Here is a 17,449-nt window from a genome sequence, read left to right on the forward strand (position 1 = left end):
ATCTGAAATGTAAGGGCTATGTCACAAGACAAACCTGAAAAGAATAAAAGGATGAGATGAGATAAAAAGAATAAATGTCACCATCGTGAGCACTAATGAACTAAAACAGATCAAAATAGGGTATTTTACATCAGATAATTATTACATCTTCTAACATGAGCAAGAATCTTACAGGAGAAATGGAGTATTGTTAATAGTAAAAGCCTGCCAATATCAGTGCTTCGTTACAACCCATGAAATTACAGTACAATTGCAATCAGATTTTAAGCCAAGCCATTCAAAGCTACAGTGATACAAGCTTAAGGTCCAACTGCAGATGGCAAAGAGGAAGATATCAACCAATTTTATGAAGAGCTGAAGAATTTTCTGGAAATAAATGTAAAAAGTTCTTATGTTCATCATGGAGTATGAAATGAGCCACAACATAAGTTGGTAGAACTCTGCCAAGATAATTCACTAGTCAGAGCCAGCACTGTTTCAACAGCCTTACATATGGCATTATACATGGATAACACTGGATGATCAATACCAAAAACAGATTGACAATATACTTTGCAGTCAAAGATGAAATACAGTTGGTAAACACAAAACCTGGAGCTGACTGTGGCTCAGATCATCCACTTTTTATTGCAAAGTTTTGAATCAAATTAAAAAAAAAATGAAAGGCCTCCAGACTAACAAGAGACAAGTTCAACAATATTCCATGAAAATATGCAGGGAGGTGATAAACAGATCTAAGGAATCAGACCTCATGGATAGACTACCTTAACAAACTATGGACAGAACTTTGTGATATTGTGCAGAAGATGGAAATAAAAATAAATATTCCAAATACAAAGAAGACTCATAAAACAAATGCCTATTACTGGAGGCTTTACAAGTGGCCAAGTAAAAGGCAGTGAGGAGAGGAAAATAGGTAGAACTGAATGCAGTGATTCAGATAATAGAAAAAGACATGTATTTAAAAACGCATTGCAAAGAACTGAAAGAAGACAATGGAATGGTAAATACAATAAATCCCTTTAAGAAGACTAGTGATGTCACTGGAAAATTCCAGCTAAAACAGGCATGCTAAAGGACATAGATGGGAGAGAAGTAGCAGAAGCAGGAAAGAATTATTAAAAAGGGATATCACGAACATACAGAAGAAGTATAGATTAAGGACTGTAGCATCACTGATACATACAACGGTATGTTCCCTGACATACAGCCAGATAGCCTAGAGGGAGAAGTTAAACAGGCCCAAGAAAGCTTTACTAATATTGAGGCTGTGGAAAGTGATGGAATTCTATTTGAATTGTTAAATCCTGCAAAATTATGCTGTTACGGTGTTACTCATATTTTGCCAAGCCATTTGAAAAACACAGCAGTGGCCATTGGATTGAAAAATGTCAATTTATATTCCAGTTCTAAAAAGGACAATGCTAAAGAATGCTTAAATTAACAGACAATTGTATCCTGCAAGCTGGAGTCCAGGAATATAGTGGTTAGGAAATGACAGGTACCCAAGGTGGTTTCAGAAGGGAAGAGGCACAAGGGATTACATTTCCAAAATCTGATAGATAATACAGAAAGGAAGAAAGATCCAGAAAAAATATTTACTTCTGCTTTATCATCTTCTGTAAAGATAGGATAGTGTGGACCATAACAAACCATGACAAGTTCTTAGAGAAATGGAGATATTGGGTCACTTTATGTGCCTCCTGAGGAGTCTGTATATAGACCAAGAAGCAACAGATAGGACTGAATATGGTTCAAGACCGGGAAAGGAGAGCATCAATACTGTACATTGTCAACCTAGTTAAATTCTACTTTGAATATGTCATGCTGGGTTAGATGAATCAGATGCTGAAATCAAAATATTAACAACCTTTACAACCTCATATATGTTGACTTCACCACTTTGATACTTGAAAGAGAGGAGAAATTCAAGATACTGCTGATAAAGGTGAAAGTAGAAACCATGAACATTGTCTTGCTGTTCAACATCAAAAAAGTAAGATTGTATTGTCCAACTGAATCATAGTTTCATAGTTTCATACTAGGCTATCTGCCCTGGGGCATTTATAAGCCTAGCCATAGTGATGTGGCTTTCTCCACCCCATGTAATGGCACAAAAGTGTACAGAATAGATTTAGAATACTGTGCCTCTGTCTACATTTGCTTGCAAACAGTTTGAGACCTGGTACAAAGATCTCTGCAGCTGGTAACTGCAGTCAGGAAATCATAAGATGGATAGTTATGGCATACCTGAATAATATTTTAAAGACCAAAAATACAGATCAATAAAGTTGCTGTATACAACAAAAAAAAATTGTTTTATGTCTATACTTTGGATTCGTGTCTTTAAAAGAAGGGAACTGTTGCCGTTTCATTGACTGTGTCACATTGATTGCTCAGGAACTTTGAGTTGTTCATTGCTCTTCATTTTCCGTGGTGGGAGTACCTGGTTGTTATCATCATCAAGTTGCTGTATACAGATGATGTAGCATTACAGGTAGACTCTGAGGAAGAACTTCAGCAAATGATGGGGGAATGGAATGCAAAACTGAAGGCGCATGGGATGAAACTAAGCACAGTGGTAATGGCAGCAAATTGGGGAAATCAGAAGAAGCTGAGAACTGAGATAGAAGAAAAGATAGTGGAACAGGTAAATAGTTTCAAGTATCTGGGAGGGGTGGTTGAGGAGAAGGGAAATCTGAATGAAGAGGTCAAAGCTAGAGTCAGAGGGGCTGCAGCAAAGTGACATAGACTCTCAGCTGTAGTCTATGACAGAAGAATGCCAAAGAAGCTGAAATGTAAGGTGTACAAGACAGTGGTGTGACCAGTATTACTTTATGGCAGAGAAACCTGGGCAATAAAGGCAGAACAGACAGAGAAGCTAGAGGTGATGGAAATGAAGTGCCTGAGAAGGGTGGTAGGATGCACTTTGTGGGACAGACGAAGAAATGAGGACATAAGAGCAGAATCCAAAATAGCTCCAATTGCAGAAAAGATCAAATAGAGCAGATTATGGGGGTTTAAACACATGTGCAGAAAAGCAGAAGACAATCTGGTGAAGAAGATTTGGGACAGACAGGAAGAAAGTAAGAGGAAACAAGGGTGTCCAGCAAAGAGGTGGATAGATTGTGTAAAAGAAGATCTGTGACAGTCAGGCATGAGTGTCAAAGAAGACACAAGTGTGGGGGTCTGTATTAGAACATCGAAGTTTCAGAACATCGAATGTTCTAATATCGACCCCTAGTAACTGAAAACTGATAACATCAAAAATTCACTGTTCCAAAACACATACACACAACACAAACACACCAAACAAACAGCAATCCACACACATACACCTAAAATCTTACATCTAACCCTACATTAAACTGTACATACACCACTATCTACCCACTTACCTTAACCCTAACCCTAAGGTCCATCACTATCGCACACACACCTCAACTGCGCCCTAATCCTAACTCACCTACCCCACCCTAACCCTCACATCCACCCATTCGCACACTTAGCTGACCCGCGCCCTAACCCTAACTCACCTAACCCACTCTAATCCTCACGTCCACACAATCGCACACTTACCTGAACCCGACCTGTAACTTTCCACCACAGTGCTGAAAATAGCGAAGTGACAGGAACGGACAACCAAATTCTTTCCCTAGGAAAGAATTCGGTTTTCTAAACTTCGCTATTTTCAGCTTTCACTTATTAGGGGTCGATATTAGAACATTCGAAGTTCTGAAACTTCGATGTTCTAATATAGACCCAGAGTGTGGCAGTGAATTGACAGAGATGGTGACAATTAACATGATACCCTGACCCCATGTAGAAAATGCGAAAAATGGGTGCTGGCAATGATGATGAAGATGATAATGACCAGATAGTGAAGAAAATGTTTTTAGTTTATTAAAAATGCTATTCCACCATTGGAGAGGTTCCTTGGTCCATATGACAGAATCATCAGCAAACCATGTGATTCTGAAAAGACCAACTCCTAGGATATTTACGCCCATGTGCCCCATCCTATGTCGCAGCACCCAAATGAAAGAACATTCCAAGTTTTTACTTTTGGCTTGGGTTGTGGCTGATAGCCTGTTTTTGATGAGTGCATTCAACCATTTAACAAACAAAGAAAGTAAATAAGCTATAAATTTGATAGCTGGACAAAGACTTCTGTGGCTGAAAATTGTATAATAGTTGCGCTTTAAATACTTCTTAGAAAAAAGTACTGGTCTTGTAACTTAGTCTCTGGGAAGAAAAATATGTAGGCTTATGATGCAGGTGAAGAGCCTGTTAAGTTCCCCTTAATGAACAGAAAAATACCTGGACCTATGAGGTAGGTGAATAGGCTGTTGACAGAAAAATATGTAGACCTATGAGGGAGGTAAAGAAGCTGTTAAGTTCTTCTTATGGACAGACAAAGATGTGGCCCTATGAGACAGGTGAAAGGGCTGTTAAGCTCTCCTCAATTACTATTAATAAGGCTTCTGATAAATGGGTAATAAAGATATTGCAATTCTGTTAGCTGGAATGGGGCATATGATTGTGGATTAAAATCAATATCATTGTGGGCAACTTTTCAGGCGGATAATCCTCTAAAAAACATGTTTCAGTAGTAATAGTGTTAGAGCACTTTAATGTACGTCTCCAGTGAATAAAGATATTCAGCATTTGGTCAGAGGTACTGATTGCAGTCAATGCACACTATGGCCTAGTTTGTTACACACTTGCTCCATTACACCCAGACAGCCCTTACAGATGAATGAGAAACACATTTAAGAGTAATACTACTTGCAATGGACTTCCACTTGCTCTTGCTGTGCTAACAACCATTCTTAAAGAGTAACACAATGTCTCTTATTTTTCTCCTTTACTATTTTTATTAATTTCTCTGCCAAATTATTAATTTTATACTACAGATAAAGAACTTGGACTATTAAATCATGGTTTTGTAATTGGTCTTGGAACTAAATGAGACACGCTGACAAAGCAGTTAAGTTCTGTTATATTTTGTTGCTTCCTTTGTCATTTTTTTGCACTTTTTTTTCTTCTTTAGTTGTATTTTTAGTTGTCTGCATCCCTGTTATCTGTTGTGAAAACTGTCAAAACTGAGGCTGTTTGTTACTGATACTTGAGTTTTGACCACATGTATGCAAGGGTGTTAGCAGAAGCTAGATCCAACTTATTAATTTTCACTCTATCTGCTGTTTTCAACATCTTCATTCATCCATTTGAAAGTTGCGAGAAATAGAGCCAGACCAGAAAGTAACAGGCAAAAGCCATGATTAGTACAAGATGTGAGGACACCCCTCTCCATAGCAGGGACACACCTTCATACCTACACCTTTGTAGAAATAGTTTAAACCTGTCAAGCAACCAGTATGTCTTGGAGACCTCAGAAGAAACCCCAACAAACGGAAAGCAGGCAATCACTACAGAGGAGACAAAATATTGAGAATTGGGGGTTAGCATAATAGTTAAGGTGTTTACCACATACACACAAGTTTGATTCTCACCTTTGAAGGGAAATTGGCTAGGCCTAAAATGGCCTGCAAAAGCAGTTAGCCTAGTACTTACCTATGCATTAAAGCCATAAAATAACTTCAAACATTACAATTGCAAAATTCATGTTTTTAATGAAATTGCATTTTAAATCATATTCTTTTAGTCATTCCGTTTTCAAAGTGAATACTGCCAGTATCTTAAAAGTGTCCCTGATTTTGTACCTTTTTCCCTGATTATTTTTGGCTGTGCCCTTGATTTTTCAGAAAAGAGGTAAAGAGCTATGGATTCCAAACACTGTGTGGCACAAGTGATAACCAGTATGCCAATATTCTGCCCTTCAGTGTCACTTAGTATACATAAAGGTGCATATCAGTGACCAATACTAGGACCACTGCCTTGGTCTGTTATAACTAATAAGGTATTAAAGAGCACTGTACATTTGAATGAAATCCATCTGTTATGTTGATGATATAGATCTTGCTGAATGTGGCCCTAGCACAGTTATGTAGGGGGAATGTTAGTTTGGGCATAGTTGCTGTCTGCCTCTATCAGAGGCATGGGGGCCACACTCAGGGTGAGTTTTCAATTTCCCATCCATTTGTCAAGGTTACACTTAAATAGGTTAAGAGAATGGACTCTGCTTCACATAGATGTTCCAGAACATGTGGATCCTCTGAGACACATATCTGTCTTACCAACATGCCCTATTTACGTTGCAAGCAAAATTTAAATCCTTGGATCTAGTGGCTCTGATGCTGTTCATTTTGTGGATATGAAAATAGCCATCAAAGCTGGATCCGAAGATGTCTTGTATGATAGCCATACAGTGCCTCTCAGTAACCTGTAGGAGACTAAGCACAGAGAGAGGGATTTAAGGCACTCTGTATAGGACAATGTGTTTATACCCTGGACTCCCCTGCTAAGGAACCTTTGTGGGCATTACAACTGCTGCATATGACTAGTCAGGTACATGCCAGAGGAGGCATTATACTCAATGATGGGTCAAATAAGAGCAGAATGAAGTGGCACTATGACATCCTCGGACCTGGATGCCATGCCACTATTCTATGTCATCGTTGTTTATATGGCTTGTCAGGTTTCAGGAAATTAAATTTAGCTGTTTTAGGAGGCCAGACTGATTAAACCATAGATTAGCGAACTGTTTGAATACTTTCTCTCATTTCCAAACTTCTGCTTCAGTGTTCACAATCAGAGTAACATTCTCCTAATTCCATCTCTTGACCTGATACTAGAAATGATCCCCAGCGTCTCATTGTATCTGTTATAAATATCCATCACTGCATTTTTAGGGTCTTTCATCCACTTTGCTGATTGTGCAGTTTCTATGTCCTCATGTCACTCTAGCACCTCTCTTGCTTTGCCTCCACCATATTCCTTATCACAAGCCATAGACACTCATGTGCCCCAATGTCAATTTTATTTCATTTTAGTATTATATATTTCTGATATTTTCAGTCATATGACATTTGAATGTGTGTGCTTCATTCTGACGTGGTTTCTGACTTGTTTTCTACCATTTATGACAAGCTTTTGCTTTTCTGGATGTTGCAGTAGAAATATGAAGTGTTTTACACTCATTAACTAAGTAGGTTCATCGTAGTTACTAGGTATGCAGTCTTGGAGAAAATTGAGCAGTCTAGCCAGTTCCTCAATTGCCCCAAAGGACTGTTTGGTTGGATGACCTCCAGTACTGCAGGAAGCATCTCATTAACAGATCATAGCTTTAATCTTTTTCACTAACTGACAGACTTGCGATCTGTGGAAATCGCAAACATTAACAGTTCTTTTATACGTTTCACATTGTGTAGAGTGCTATATTAACCTTTGGCCAATTGAAGCCAAATAATGTGCATTTCCAGACATCATATTTTCGTAAGAAGTAGTATGCAAAATGCAACTCTTTCACAAGGAGAGAATCTACATCTAATTAAGTATTTCTGACCAGTAAAACATTACATTTGGTCCACAGCCAAGAGAATCATCCTGTCTACAGACTCTGCAGCAGTCTACAATAGTGTATTATACATGATATGGAGATACTTGGGAGAAAGGGTCTATATTACAAGATCAAAACTTTAGTTAATCGAATAACTAAAGATCGATCTTGTAATATCAAAAGCCGAAAACCTTGAATGGTTGACTTAACACAGGGAAACAATTCCCTTGGCCATTATGTGGATTATACCTTTTTCTCCACTGTGGAGTGATCTCGGAGTTGGTATATTTAGTTAGGGGAGGTGTGGGAGGCACAGCCTCCCACTTGATTTGGGATTAAAAGTTTTTTTTTTTCATCCGGCCAAGAGAAATGTTTATCTGTGTTAAATTGGCCGTTCAAGGTTTTTGGCTTTCGATAATGCAAGATCAATATTTAGTTATTCGATTAACTAAAGTTTCGATCTTGTAATATAGACCCAGGGGAAAGCATAGCCACCCCAGCATAAGTCACTGTAACTTCCACAGCCCCCTTCACTGCCATGACAGCTCTCCCTTGTTCTTTAGGGCTAACAGCTCTAAACTGTGATTTATGAGGAAGCAGAATGGCTAGACCACTGCATTTTTATCCTTTTTGTGATTGCATAAAATAGGTGTTCCTTTTATGTCAAGCATGTACCTTGAAGGTATATAAAATTAGCTATGTCCAGTCTGCAGAGCTTAAGAATTCAACAGTACCTGACTGAGCAGGCGTATCCATTTACATTCCAGGAAATAGATTTTCTTAACTATGCTATTGGAAAAGAACTGCAAATTCAAAATGTATCTGTTCCAACCTAAAAAAATAAATAAATGAAATAAAAAGATTTCAAGTTTAATCCGCCGTCTTCTTTGCATTTCCACTGAGTTAGAAGTCTAGATGTTCTGTTAACTAAATATTTATTAAGGGAGGAGTAATGGGTAAATTCAAAACTAGTCATCAGGTACATCAGCAGTTGGAATATGAAAATAAAGACCCAACCATCTACTTGCAATGAGCAAACATGTCACATTGCAGGAGAAGCAGTGGTCCTTTATTAGAAATCAGTATATGTTCAAATGTTGTAAGGCAAAACCTTGACATGTGGAAGAAATAACTCCCACAGCTCATGCATGCACCCTTCAGCTGGCCCCAATGCTTTTACTAACTGCTACAAATTATTCTTCAGGGGCCCAGACCCTTCAGTTTAAAGAGCAGAGATCATGTTACAAAAAAGACAACTGCATAGTATACTATTCATCATTGCTGTATGCTTGCTACTACAGATTGTAGTTTTAGTCCAGAATTGTATTAATACCAGAAAGAAAGGAGGAATTAGGTCACTGTATCAAGCACTTGAGCTGTGGTAAATTCAACAGATATTTTATTATTGTTTATTTATTTATTTAGCATTTGTTAACTGCGTAAGTCAACTGATCCAAGGACCATTTTCATCCATGACCTGGGTCATGATGTCAAGGACAAAAACAAACAGTGTTTAGTATACAATCATATGGCACAGAAATAAACATGCACAGAATAATAAGACACTCGGCAACAATGTATATCAATAAGAAGGGGGGCTATAAAATGGAAAAATTATAGAGGTACAACACATTGCATAATCCTTCAAAAATACTAGAGTAAACTAGTAAGATGCTAAAACACAGAAATATACATATATAGATAATAAAATAAAGTCAATAAACAGAAATGCATAAACAACAAAGTCCCAATAAACACAGCACATATCAATGTTTAGAAGGCATTATCATATAGGTCCTAAAAGAGATATATACCCATCATGAGATCATTTATAATAATTTTATACATTTATTACTTTAGTGTGTAATGGGGATTAACCATTATCCTGAACGCATTTACATTTATTTTCAGTGAAAGCATGTTTTGAGAGAGTACAGGAATAGGTTGTTTGAGTGAGGAATGCAGATCCAGATAGAATGAGTGATTTTAGAGAATGTTATTCATTCTATGACCCTGTGGGTATTATAAGTGCTTAGTGCTTTAAGGCATCTTTGAAAGATGTTAAAGTAAGCTTGCTTACAAGATATAGTTGAAGAGAGAGAGTCAGAGTTTGAGGCCAGCTATGCAAAAGGATTTGGAACTTCTGATACTATGATGAAAAGGTTATGACAGTGACAACTGAGTCATTGTTGAAGTTTGGAATGGGCTTCGGCTTAACTTTTTTCAGTGAGTTTTGAGCAGTCCTTCAGACCAGGCAGTTTATAGTACATAGGAAGTGGTGTGCACTGAGATTAAAAGTTTATTCGTGGAAAGTTAGCTTTAGAGAGCTTGTCACAATACAAACAGTGTTCCTTCTCTGTTTAGGTATTTTTGGAGTTAAGGGGTATTTTATAACGTTTGTGATTATCAGTAGGAAGTAGGTTATGGTAGATAACAACAATGAATATAGAAGTGTTTCTTGGTTTTCTTGGGTTCAGAATATTGCTGTCTGATTTAGCAGTTTATTTTGAGTTTCTGTAATCTTTTGCAAAACACTGTGATGCTTTTATGAAGGGTTGTTGCCTCTGTGCATGAGCTGTTTTTTTAACTACCCTTTTAACCTCTGTCACCATTTTTTCTTCTCTGAGCTTTTTTTTTTTTTTTTTGAGAGAGAGCTTGAGTTGTTTTAGTATTCTCCTTTGGCTTTGCAGCCTACACATTGTTCTATTAATCAGTGATTTAAAGTAAAAGGTAGGGTCTTTATAGGTTCATAGGTTAGTACTAGACTAACTGCCCTTGCAGGCCATTTTAAGCCTAGCCAATTATCCCCCAGAGATTTCAAACCATGTGTATGTTTGTTTGTAAGGCAAATGCCTTAACCATTAGGCCATTCCCCCAACCCCCTTAGTTAGTCATAACTCTATCTGAAATGGAAAGTCTTTTCAATGGGTAGGAGTAATTGGGTGACAGTGTGCTGTGATGCAAAGTTTTTCATGTCTAACAGGCCTCACAATGGCATATTCAACACAGATAAAACAAATGTCCTCTGCGCACTCTTGTTAGACTTAACCTCACCTGCCCTTGCCTTTTCCTCTTTGCCTGAGAAATGCCCCTCATCCCAAAGCTGCACTAATGCAACAGCCAATGTAACATCATATTCAGTGCGGTTACCTCCCCCCAGGAGGCATTATAGCCATTAAACAGAGAAAGTGGCCAGTGTACAAGCCGGAGCGTGTATTTCTACTGCTTATCGTATCAGTGAGGTACAAGAATGTGTCCACACTAAACAGTGCTTCACTTCCAGATCTACACAAAGTGCAAATCCTTCCTGTGAGGGTCAGAAGGAGCAGTCTTACAGATCTTGCTATAGTTACCTCATAGCCCACAAATCACTGGAAACCAATTCTACTGTTACACTAATAGGAAGAAAAAAAAATTCTGCCAGTTCTAGATCATTAATGGGAGCTCTGAACCAGGCAGTCTCTTGACTTCCAAATTATTTCTTGCATGTCACACTGATAACATCGTCAATGAAAGATACTGATTGCAAGCAAAAGGGGAGTCATGCGGTCATTGTTTGGCAGTTTAGTGCAGATAATTAAGTTTATGAGCTGCTAATGAAGTTCCTTTTGTAGCTCTGGGATTGACTATCTTACTCTTCATTTGCCTACTGCATAATTTCAGAGTAAGTCACTTAACCAGACAGCACCCCCTGGTCACATCTGAAAAGAGGGCTAATGAAGTAAAAATGGTCCTGAAGCAAATGACTATTGACAGCAGTAGCCTGTGAACGCTGGTTCCATCTATGTCAAGCACTTGGCAAAGAACATCTCCCCTAGGGCACAAAAACAAAATTCCCCCCGAAAAAAGTTAAAAGTGCAAACAGTGCACAAAACATGGAAAACAGAGACTATTATTAAAAGACACAAAACTTAAGTTGTGGTGCGTGAGTTAAGTACTGTGATCTGTAGTGTGTAAAACATGGAAGACAGAGCCTGTTATTAAATAACAGTGCACAAAACATGGCAGACAGGGCCTGTTATTAAATAACAGTGCACAAAACATGGTAGACAGGGCCTGTTATTAAATAACGGTGCACAAAACATGGAAGACAGGGTCTGTTATTCAAAGACTGGGTTGTAAAGCAGTTCATGAACACAAGCAGCAATGTTTCATAAATACACCATATTGGCCTTGAAAGCAAGTAAGGCTAGTAAAATCCAAAATAAACCACCATATGTACAGCAGTATTCTGACCCCATGCACACACACACACACACACACACACACACACACACACACACACACACACACACACACACACACACACACACACACACACACACACACTTTAACTCCAGGCCTAAATTCAAGTTTAAGTAACATTATTGTCAACTCCAAAATAGCCGCGGTGGTGGTGCTGCGGGAGCGTTGTCACCTCACAGTAAGACGCTGTCCGGTTCGATTTTCAGCTAGACTGTCTTCTGTGTGGAGACATGCGTGAATGGGTGTACCTTCGTTGAAGGTTGTGCATCAGGGCTGGTAACTCGGCATGTAAAAATCAACTACCAATCATTAGCGGACCGGAGTTCCGCTGTGGCGACCCCTAACTGGGAAAAGCCGAAAGACACAAACAAACAAATTGTCAACTCCAAAATCCACAAAGACATTTCAACTCATGATTCCAGTAGTTCTACATCTCACATTAAATGAAAGAGCAAACTTATTTCACTCATTTATTGTATGATTAAATATATCTCTTGTTTCCTCATCTGTCCTACAAAAGATAGAAAAGGAGTTGTTAAACAGAATTTTCAGTTTTAGCTAAGGAAGAAGACTGATTGATATGATTTCAACCCTTTATTAGTGTTTCTGGGTGAAAGGATGGAGAAGGCCCTGGTTCTCCAGTACTAACCTAGTCCTTTTATAGGTTCATTGGTTCATAGGTTGGTACTAGGCTATCGGCCCTAGGGCCTATACAAGCCTAGCCATAACAATTCCCTGGCTATTTCTTCCCACAGTATTTACTTCCCTGGACCCCTGTCTAGCAGGGCAACTGATGTGATCCCCGGGGTGAATTTCCTATCTCCCATCCAATCATCAAGGTTCCTTTTGAAGAGAGCCAAAGAGGCGCTCTGCTTGACATGTATAGGCAGTCTATTCCAGAATCTGGGGAGTCTCTGGGTCAGGAACCTATCCATCCAGCACGTTTTGTTCATTGTGATGACAAGGTTTAGATCCCTGAAGTGTGTGTTTCTGAGGATTGGGATTTCTTTAAGTGTAGCATGTCGAACAGCTCTGGGTGTGACATGGCCTTGTATGTTAAGCAGAGATCTCCTCTGAGTAGACAATATGCAACAGAGTATAGGGGGAGTTTTTTTAGATGGTCAGCAAAGGGCATCTGCTTAAGGCCTGTGATTCTTTTAGTGAGGTATTTCTGCGACCTTTCCAGTTGTTGCAGATGTCTTGCGAGGTACATACCAAATGGGGCGTTGTATTCTATAGTGGATCTAATGAAGGATGAGTACAGTGGGACAATGACCTCCTTTTTTCTGGATGAAAAGCCCTTAGTGATGAGGTGTGCCACATAGAAGGATTTTCTGACTGTTGTGGCGATGTGGTTATCAAAGGTGAGACCACTGTCCACCTGTGTCCCTAAGTCTCTTATCACACTTTTGGTGTTTAGTGTACTGCCACCTATGTGGTAATTTATGGGTACATGTTTTTTCCCAAAGGGGATAACTATACATTTCTTGGCATTGAGCTTGAGCCCATGGCTCTAGCACCAAGCATCTGTTTCTGTAAGGCCCTTTTGTAGAATATCCACATAATTTGGGGATTCAATAATGGCTCTCAGTTTGCAGTCATCTGCGAACTTTGTTAGCCAGAGTCCCTTAGTGTTGGCCTGTACTTCAGAGAAGTAGATGCCAAACAAGAGCGGTCCCAGGAATGAACCCTGAGGTACTCCAATTGAAACTTGTCTGGAGCTGGATTTGGAGTCGGCTATGTTTACAGTGTGGGTTCTGTCAGTAAGCCAGTTGGCAACCCACTGAGTGACATAGCGATTAATGCCCAGCTTAGTAAGTTTATCTGTGATTCCAGAGTGGGGGATGGTGTTGAAGGCCTTGGTGAGGTTCAGATAGTCTGTGTGGACTACCTTACCCTTGTCCACAGCTCTGGAGACTGATTCGAAGAAGTCAATCAGGTTCAGGAGACAAGATCGGCCCTTCACAAACCCAAACTGTGTGGGGTCCAGTGTTTTAAGGTTGCCAATGTCTTTGTTTATAAGTTCCATGATAATACGTTCCATGACCTTGCAGATCAGGCTCATCAGACTGATGGGGCGGTAGTTCCTGGGATCCAAGGTGGATTCCCATTGTGGAGTGGGATAACTGTAGCTGTGCGCTACTCAGTGGGCACAAAGCCTGAGGTGAGGCTATGATTAAACATGACACTTAGGTGAGGTGCCAGTTCATTTTGTAGTTCATGTAGTACACAGCCTGGGATGTCGTCTGGTCCCATGGATGCTGTATTTTTAGCTTTGGAGAGTGCAGTTTTTACCTGTGTGGCCATTATTGCCAGAATTTGGCAATCTTTTGGTATTGACATGGGCCCTTTAGGGGGTGAGAGGCAGTGAAGTTTGCACTGAATCGATCTGCCAGGATATTGGCAATGCCCTTGGGATCAGTATATTTAATGCCATTCTGTTGTAGCTCAGAGCAGATCTGAGCATTGCCATTTAGATTCTTGACATAGCTATAGAATGCCTTGTGGTTGTCTTTGGAATCTATGGCAATTTTATTTTCATAACTAGCTTTGGAGGATTTTATGAGGGATCTCAGCTTCTTACTGAGACTGGTAAGGGAATTTTTTGCATCCTGGGATTTTCCTCTTTTCTGCAACAGTTTCTTCCTTTTGTTGCAAAGTTTGTTTATGGCAAGGAACCACTAGATTGGATTCCTTTTTTTGGAGGACAGCATCTTGGTTCTATTGGTGATAGCATGATTCATGCACAAGTGGATGTGCTCGTACAATGCCTTAGTGTAGGATTCAGCAGTCGAACTTTCAGTTCCCATCTGCATGGGTGTTGAAGTTTGTCACTTCTGACTTGAGTAGCATGATTTTGACTTTGGAGAAGTTTTTTTACGGAGGTTTCCTTACTGGGGTGGGATATGGATGTCAAGGGTCATCAGCTTATGGTCAGACCTGACCAATGAGGGGGGTGACCATAGGTGTGTGGTAAGAGTTGTAGCCTGGTATTGCAGGGGTGCTCTCTGGAGCCTTGAACCAGGTCTCAGTTGCTGCACAGATAACGATGTTCTCCATTTTTAGGAGTGCCTCAAGAGAGTGCATTTTGAGGTTTAGTCTTCTAGCATTGAGTAGCATTACCTTCAGATTTTGCATGCTTGTACCTGTTACGGTGGTGGTTTTGTCCTTTAAACTTTGCCTAAAAAAGGCACTAGAGGGGTGGCAAGAGCCTTAGCCAGTAACCTGAATCCCAGGGGCGACAGGTGCAGACCATCTCTGGCAAAGCATCATGGTCTGTCGATCATATCGTTCCCAGGCAGACAGACACTGGATCCCCCTTTGAATGACATCAGAAGCTTAGCCAATTGTTGAAGTCAATCATTTTGTCCTTATACTGTGGTATCATTCTGGGCAAAGACAGGATGCTACTCAGTGCTAGGGTCATACCTGCCTGGGCCACTTGATCCGAGAGGTCTTCCATGTCTCTTTTCATGTAATCCAGGGAGATGCGTCTCAAGTCATTCACTCCAACATGAACGATTACAGAGTCATATTTGTACTTGTTGTGGAATGACTTGAGTGCATGCGTTATATGGTGGATCCTGGTACCCAACAGTGAGCTGACTGTAATTTTCACCTTGTTCAGCCTGGTGAGTGGGACATCAGTGTGCCTGACTATAGAGCCACCTATGACTAAAGTGTTGGGTACATTGTCTTACCTTAGGGGCTGTTGTTGGGTGGCACACTGGTATTGTCAGCTATGTGACACTTTGGTTGTGATTGGTGTTTGTTTGCATTTCAGCTTCAGAGGTCCTTGTTGCTTGGGCAGGTTACTGTTAAGGGCCTCCACATATGTGGGTTTAGTGTTGCTATGTGTGGGTGATGGTGGTGTGGGTTTAGAAGGGTTATGTGCTGCTTGATGTACAGTGCAGGTGTTAACCTCCTCCTCTTGAGTGTCTACCACATTCTTGGGTGGAGAGAGCTTTGCTTCCAGTTTGGTTATGTAAATGCATCTCTCGCAGGTTGTAGTGTTGGATGGAAGGAGGAGAGGGTTGTCTGTGTTTTAGATAATAAAGATACCTTTGGGCCAGCAAGGGTGCTGTCCTGAGTGTGACCTAATACAGCATCAGAAAGCACCCCTTTTATAACTCTTTAGAATAAATTCGATAACATTTCCCCTTTCCTATAGTCCTGTGGAATACCCCAAATTCTTATACCCTTTCATTTTTCTTTCAGTTTCAGTGCTGTCTTCAGTTACTGCAAATTATTGTTTAAAGGCAGACAATTCAAGGGAGGTGGAGAAGTTACTCTTCCCTAAAGTATGAATAACACACAAATGTTCATTCAAGGATACCACTGTTTCAGAGCCATAACTTAGTGATACTATATGAATTCTGTGATTTTTTTTACATTCAGTCAGACAAGATCTTTTAACAATACTTTCTCAGTTCGGTCGTCCATCTAATTCTGGTTCACAGTCAGTAAAGTTACCTCCTCCAGGAGGGGGAGGTTAAGATGAAAGCATCAAGCAATATAAGCACAGAGAAGATGCCTTAAAAATCAGACCTTGGGTTTGTCTCCATTTTATAGTCCCCAAGATAAGAAAATATATGATATGATGACACAATGTAAGAGCTGTTTTAAGCTTATTGGAGAAAGACTGCAATAACAAATTTGCCTCTGGCCAGCATGACACTAATAAAAGAGATGGCAACTTACAGCATTCATCACTGAAAGTCCTACATAGGTAGTATGTAAAAAAAAGTCTCTAAAACATTGCCAGTGGTGTATAAACCAATCACATTTCTTGTTCTGTCTCACTATGATTACTGATGTACTTTACTGGTGGGAAGTTGGTGTAGTGATTAAAGTATTTACCTTGCAGACACAAGGTCCAGGGTTTGATTCACACATGGGATAATTGGCTAGGCTTAAAATGGCCTGCAAGGGCAGATAGTTTTTTTTTTCCAACTACTCCTGTGGCAGTGGGTGTACGTGTAGGGCTGGAGTACAGATGGTCCTGGGTTCTAGTACAGGGTGTGCAACCTATGTTTCCTATCCCAGTGGCTAGTGGCTATTATGACCTACTGTTTAGTAGGTCACGAGTTCGAGTCCTGGGCAGTAATACATGCAAATGCCCATGTAAATGGTGACATTTTTGCAGTACATCAGCAGTGTGTACTTGTTGCCAATGTAATCATGACATCAAGATACAGAAGTTAAGGAAAAGTTTTTATGCACAACATAGATGCGTGTTGTATAAACAAGGAATAAGAGGTTGATATTTTTACAGATTTAGTATAACTTTTTATAGAGGCACTATTCTATAATAATAAACACAATACATCATGTTTGCTCCTTAGGAGTGACTAAAAATGGCAAATACAATTGTTGATATTTCAGCAGCTTCCACAATTTATATTTCAGTGCAGCTAATGAAGTAGCTGTTATGGTATGCCGGGTTTTACCACTTGAATGGAGTAGTGTACTGAAGTAGCTGTTATGGTATGCCGGGTTTTACCACTTGAATGGAGTAGTGTACTGAAGTAGAGTAAAACTTCCCTATTATAAAATGTTCTGACTCTATAACAGTTTTAATGTATCTATTTATCTCATTTTAGGAATTAGTTGGGAAAGTTTCCTGTGATTCTATTACAGTTGTAGTAAGTTATTAATCACTTTTGTTATCTACTGCTGATGTCTTGTTTTTCCCTGCATGGTTGTGTAAGATATATTTTGTATTGCCAGTCTGGATCATGGCTG

At 39.6% G+C, this 17,449-nt stretch overlaps 1 protein-coding gene across 1 annotated transcript in view; it reads right to left on the minus strand.

Moving 5' to 3' along the window:
* PLEKHG5 (pleckstrin homology and RhoGEF domain containing G5) overlaps window positions 1-17,449 on the minus strand; it is a 1,795,538-nt gene that overhangs the window by 1,740,916 nt on the left and 37,173 nt on the right. The window lies entirely within an intron of this gene.

This window comes from Protopterus annectens, chromosome 2.part1, assembly GCF_019279795.1.
Source record: "Protopterus annectens isolate FY-2018-M chromosome 2.part1, PAN1.0, whole genome shotgun sequence".
Lineage (NCBI taxonomy): Eukaryota > Metazoa > Chordata > Ceratodontiformes > Protopteridae > Protopterus > Protopterus annectens.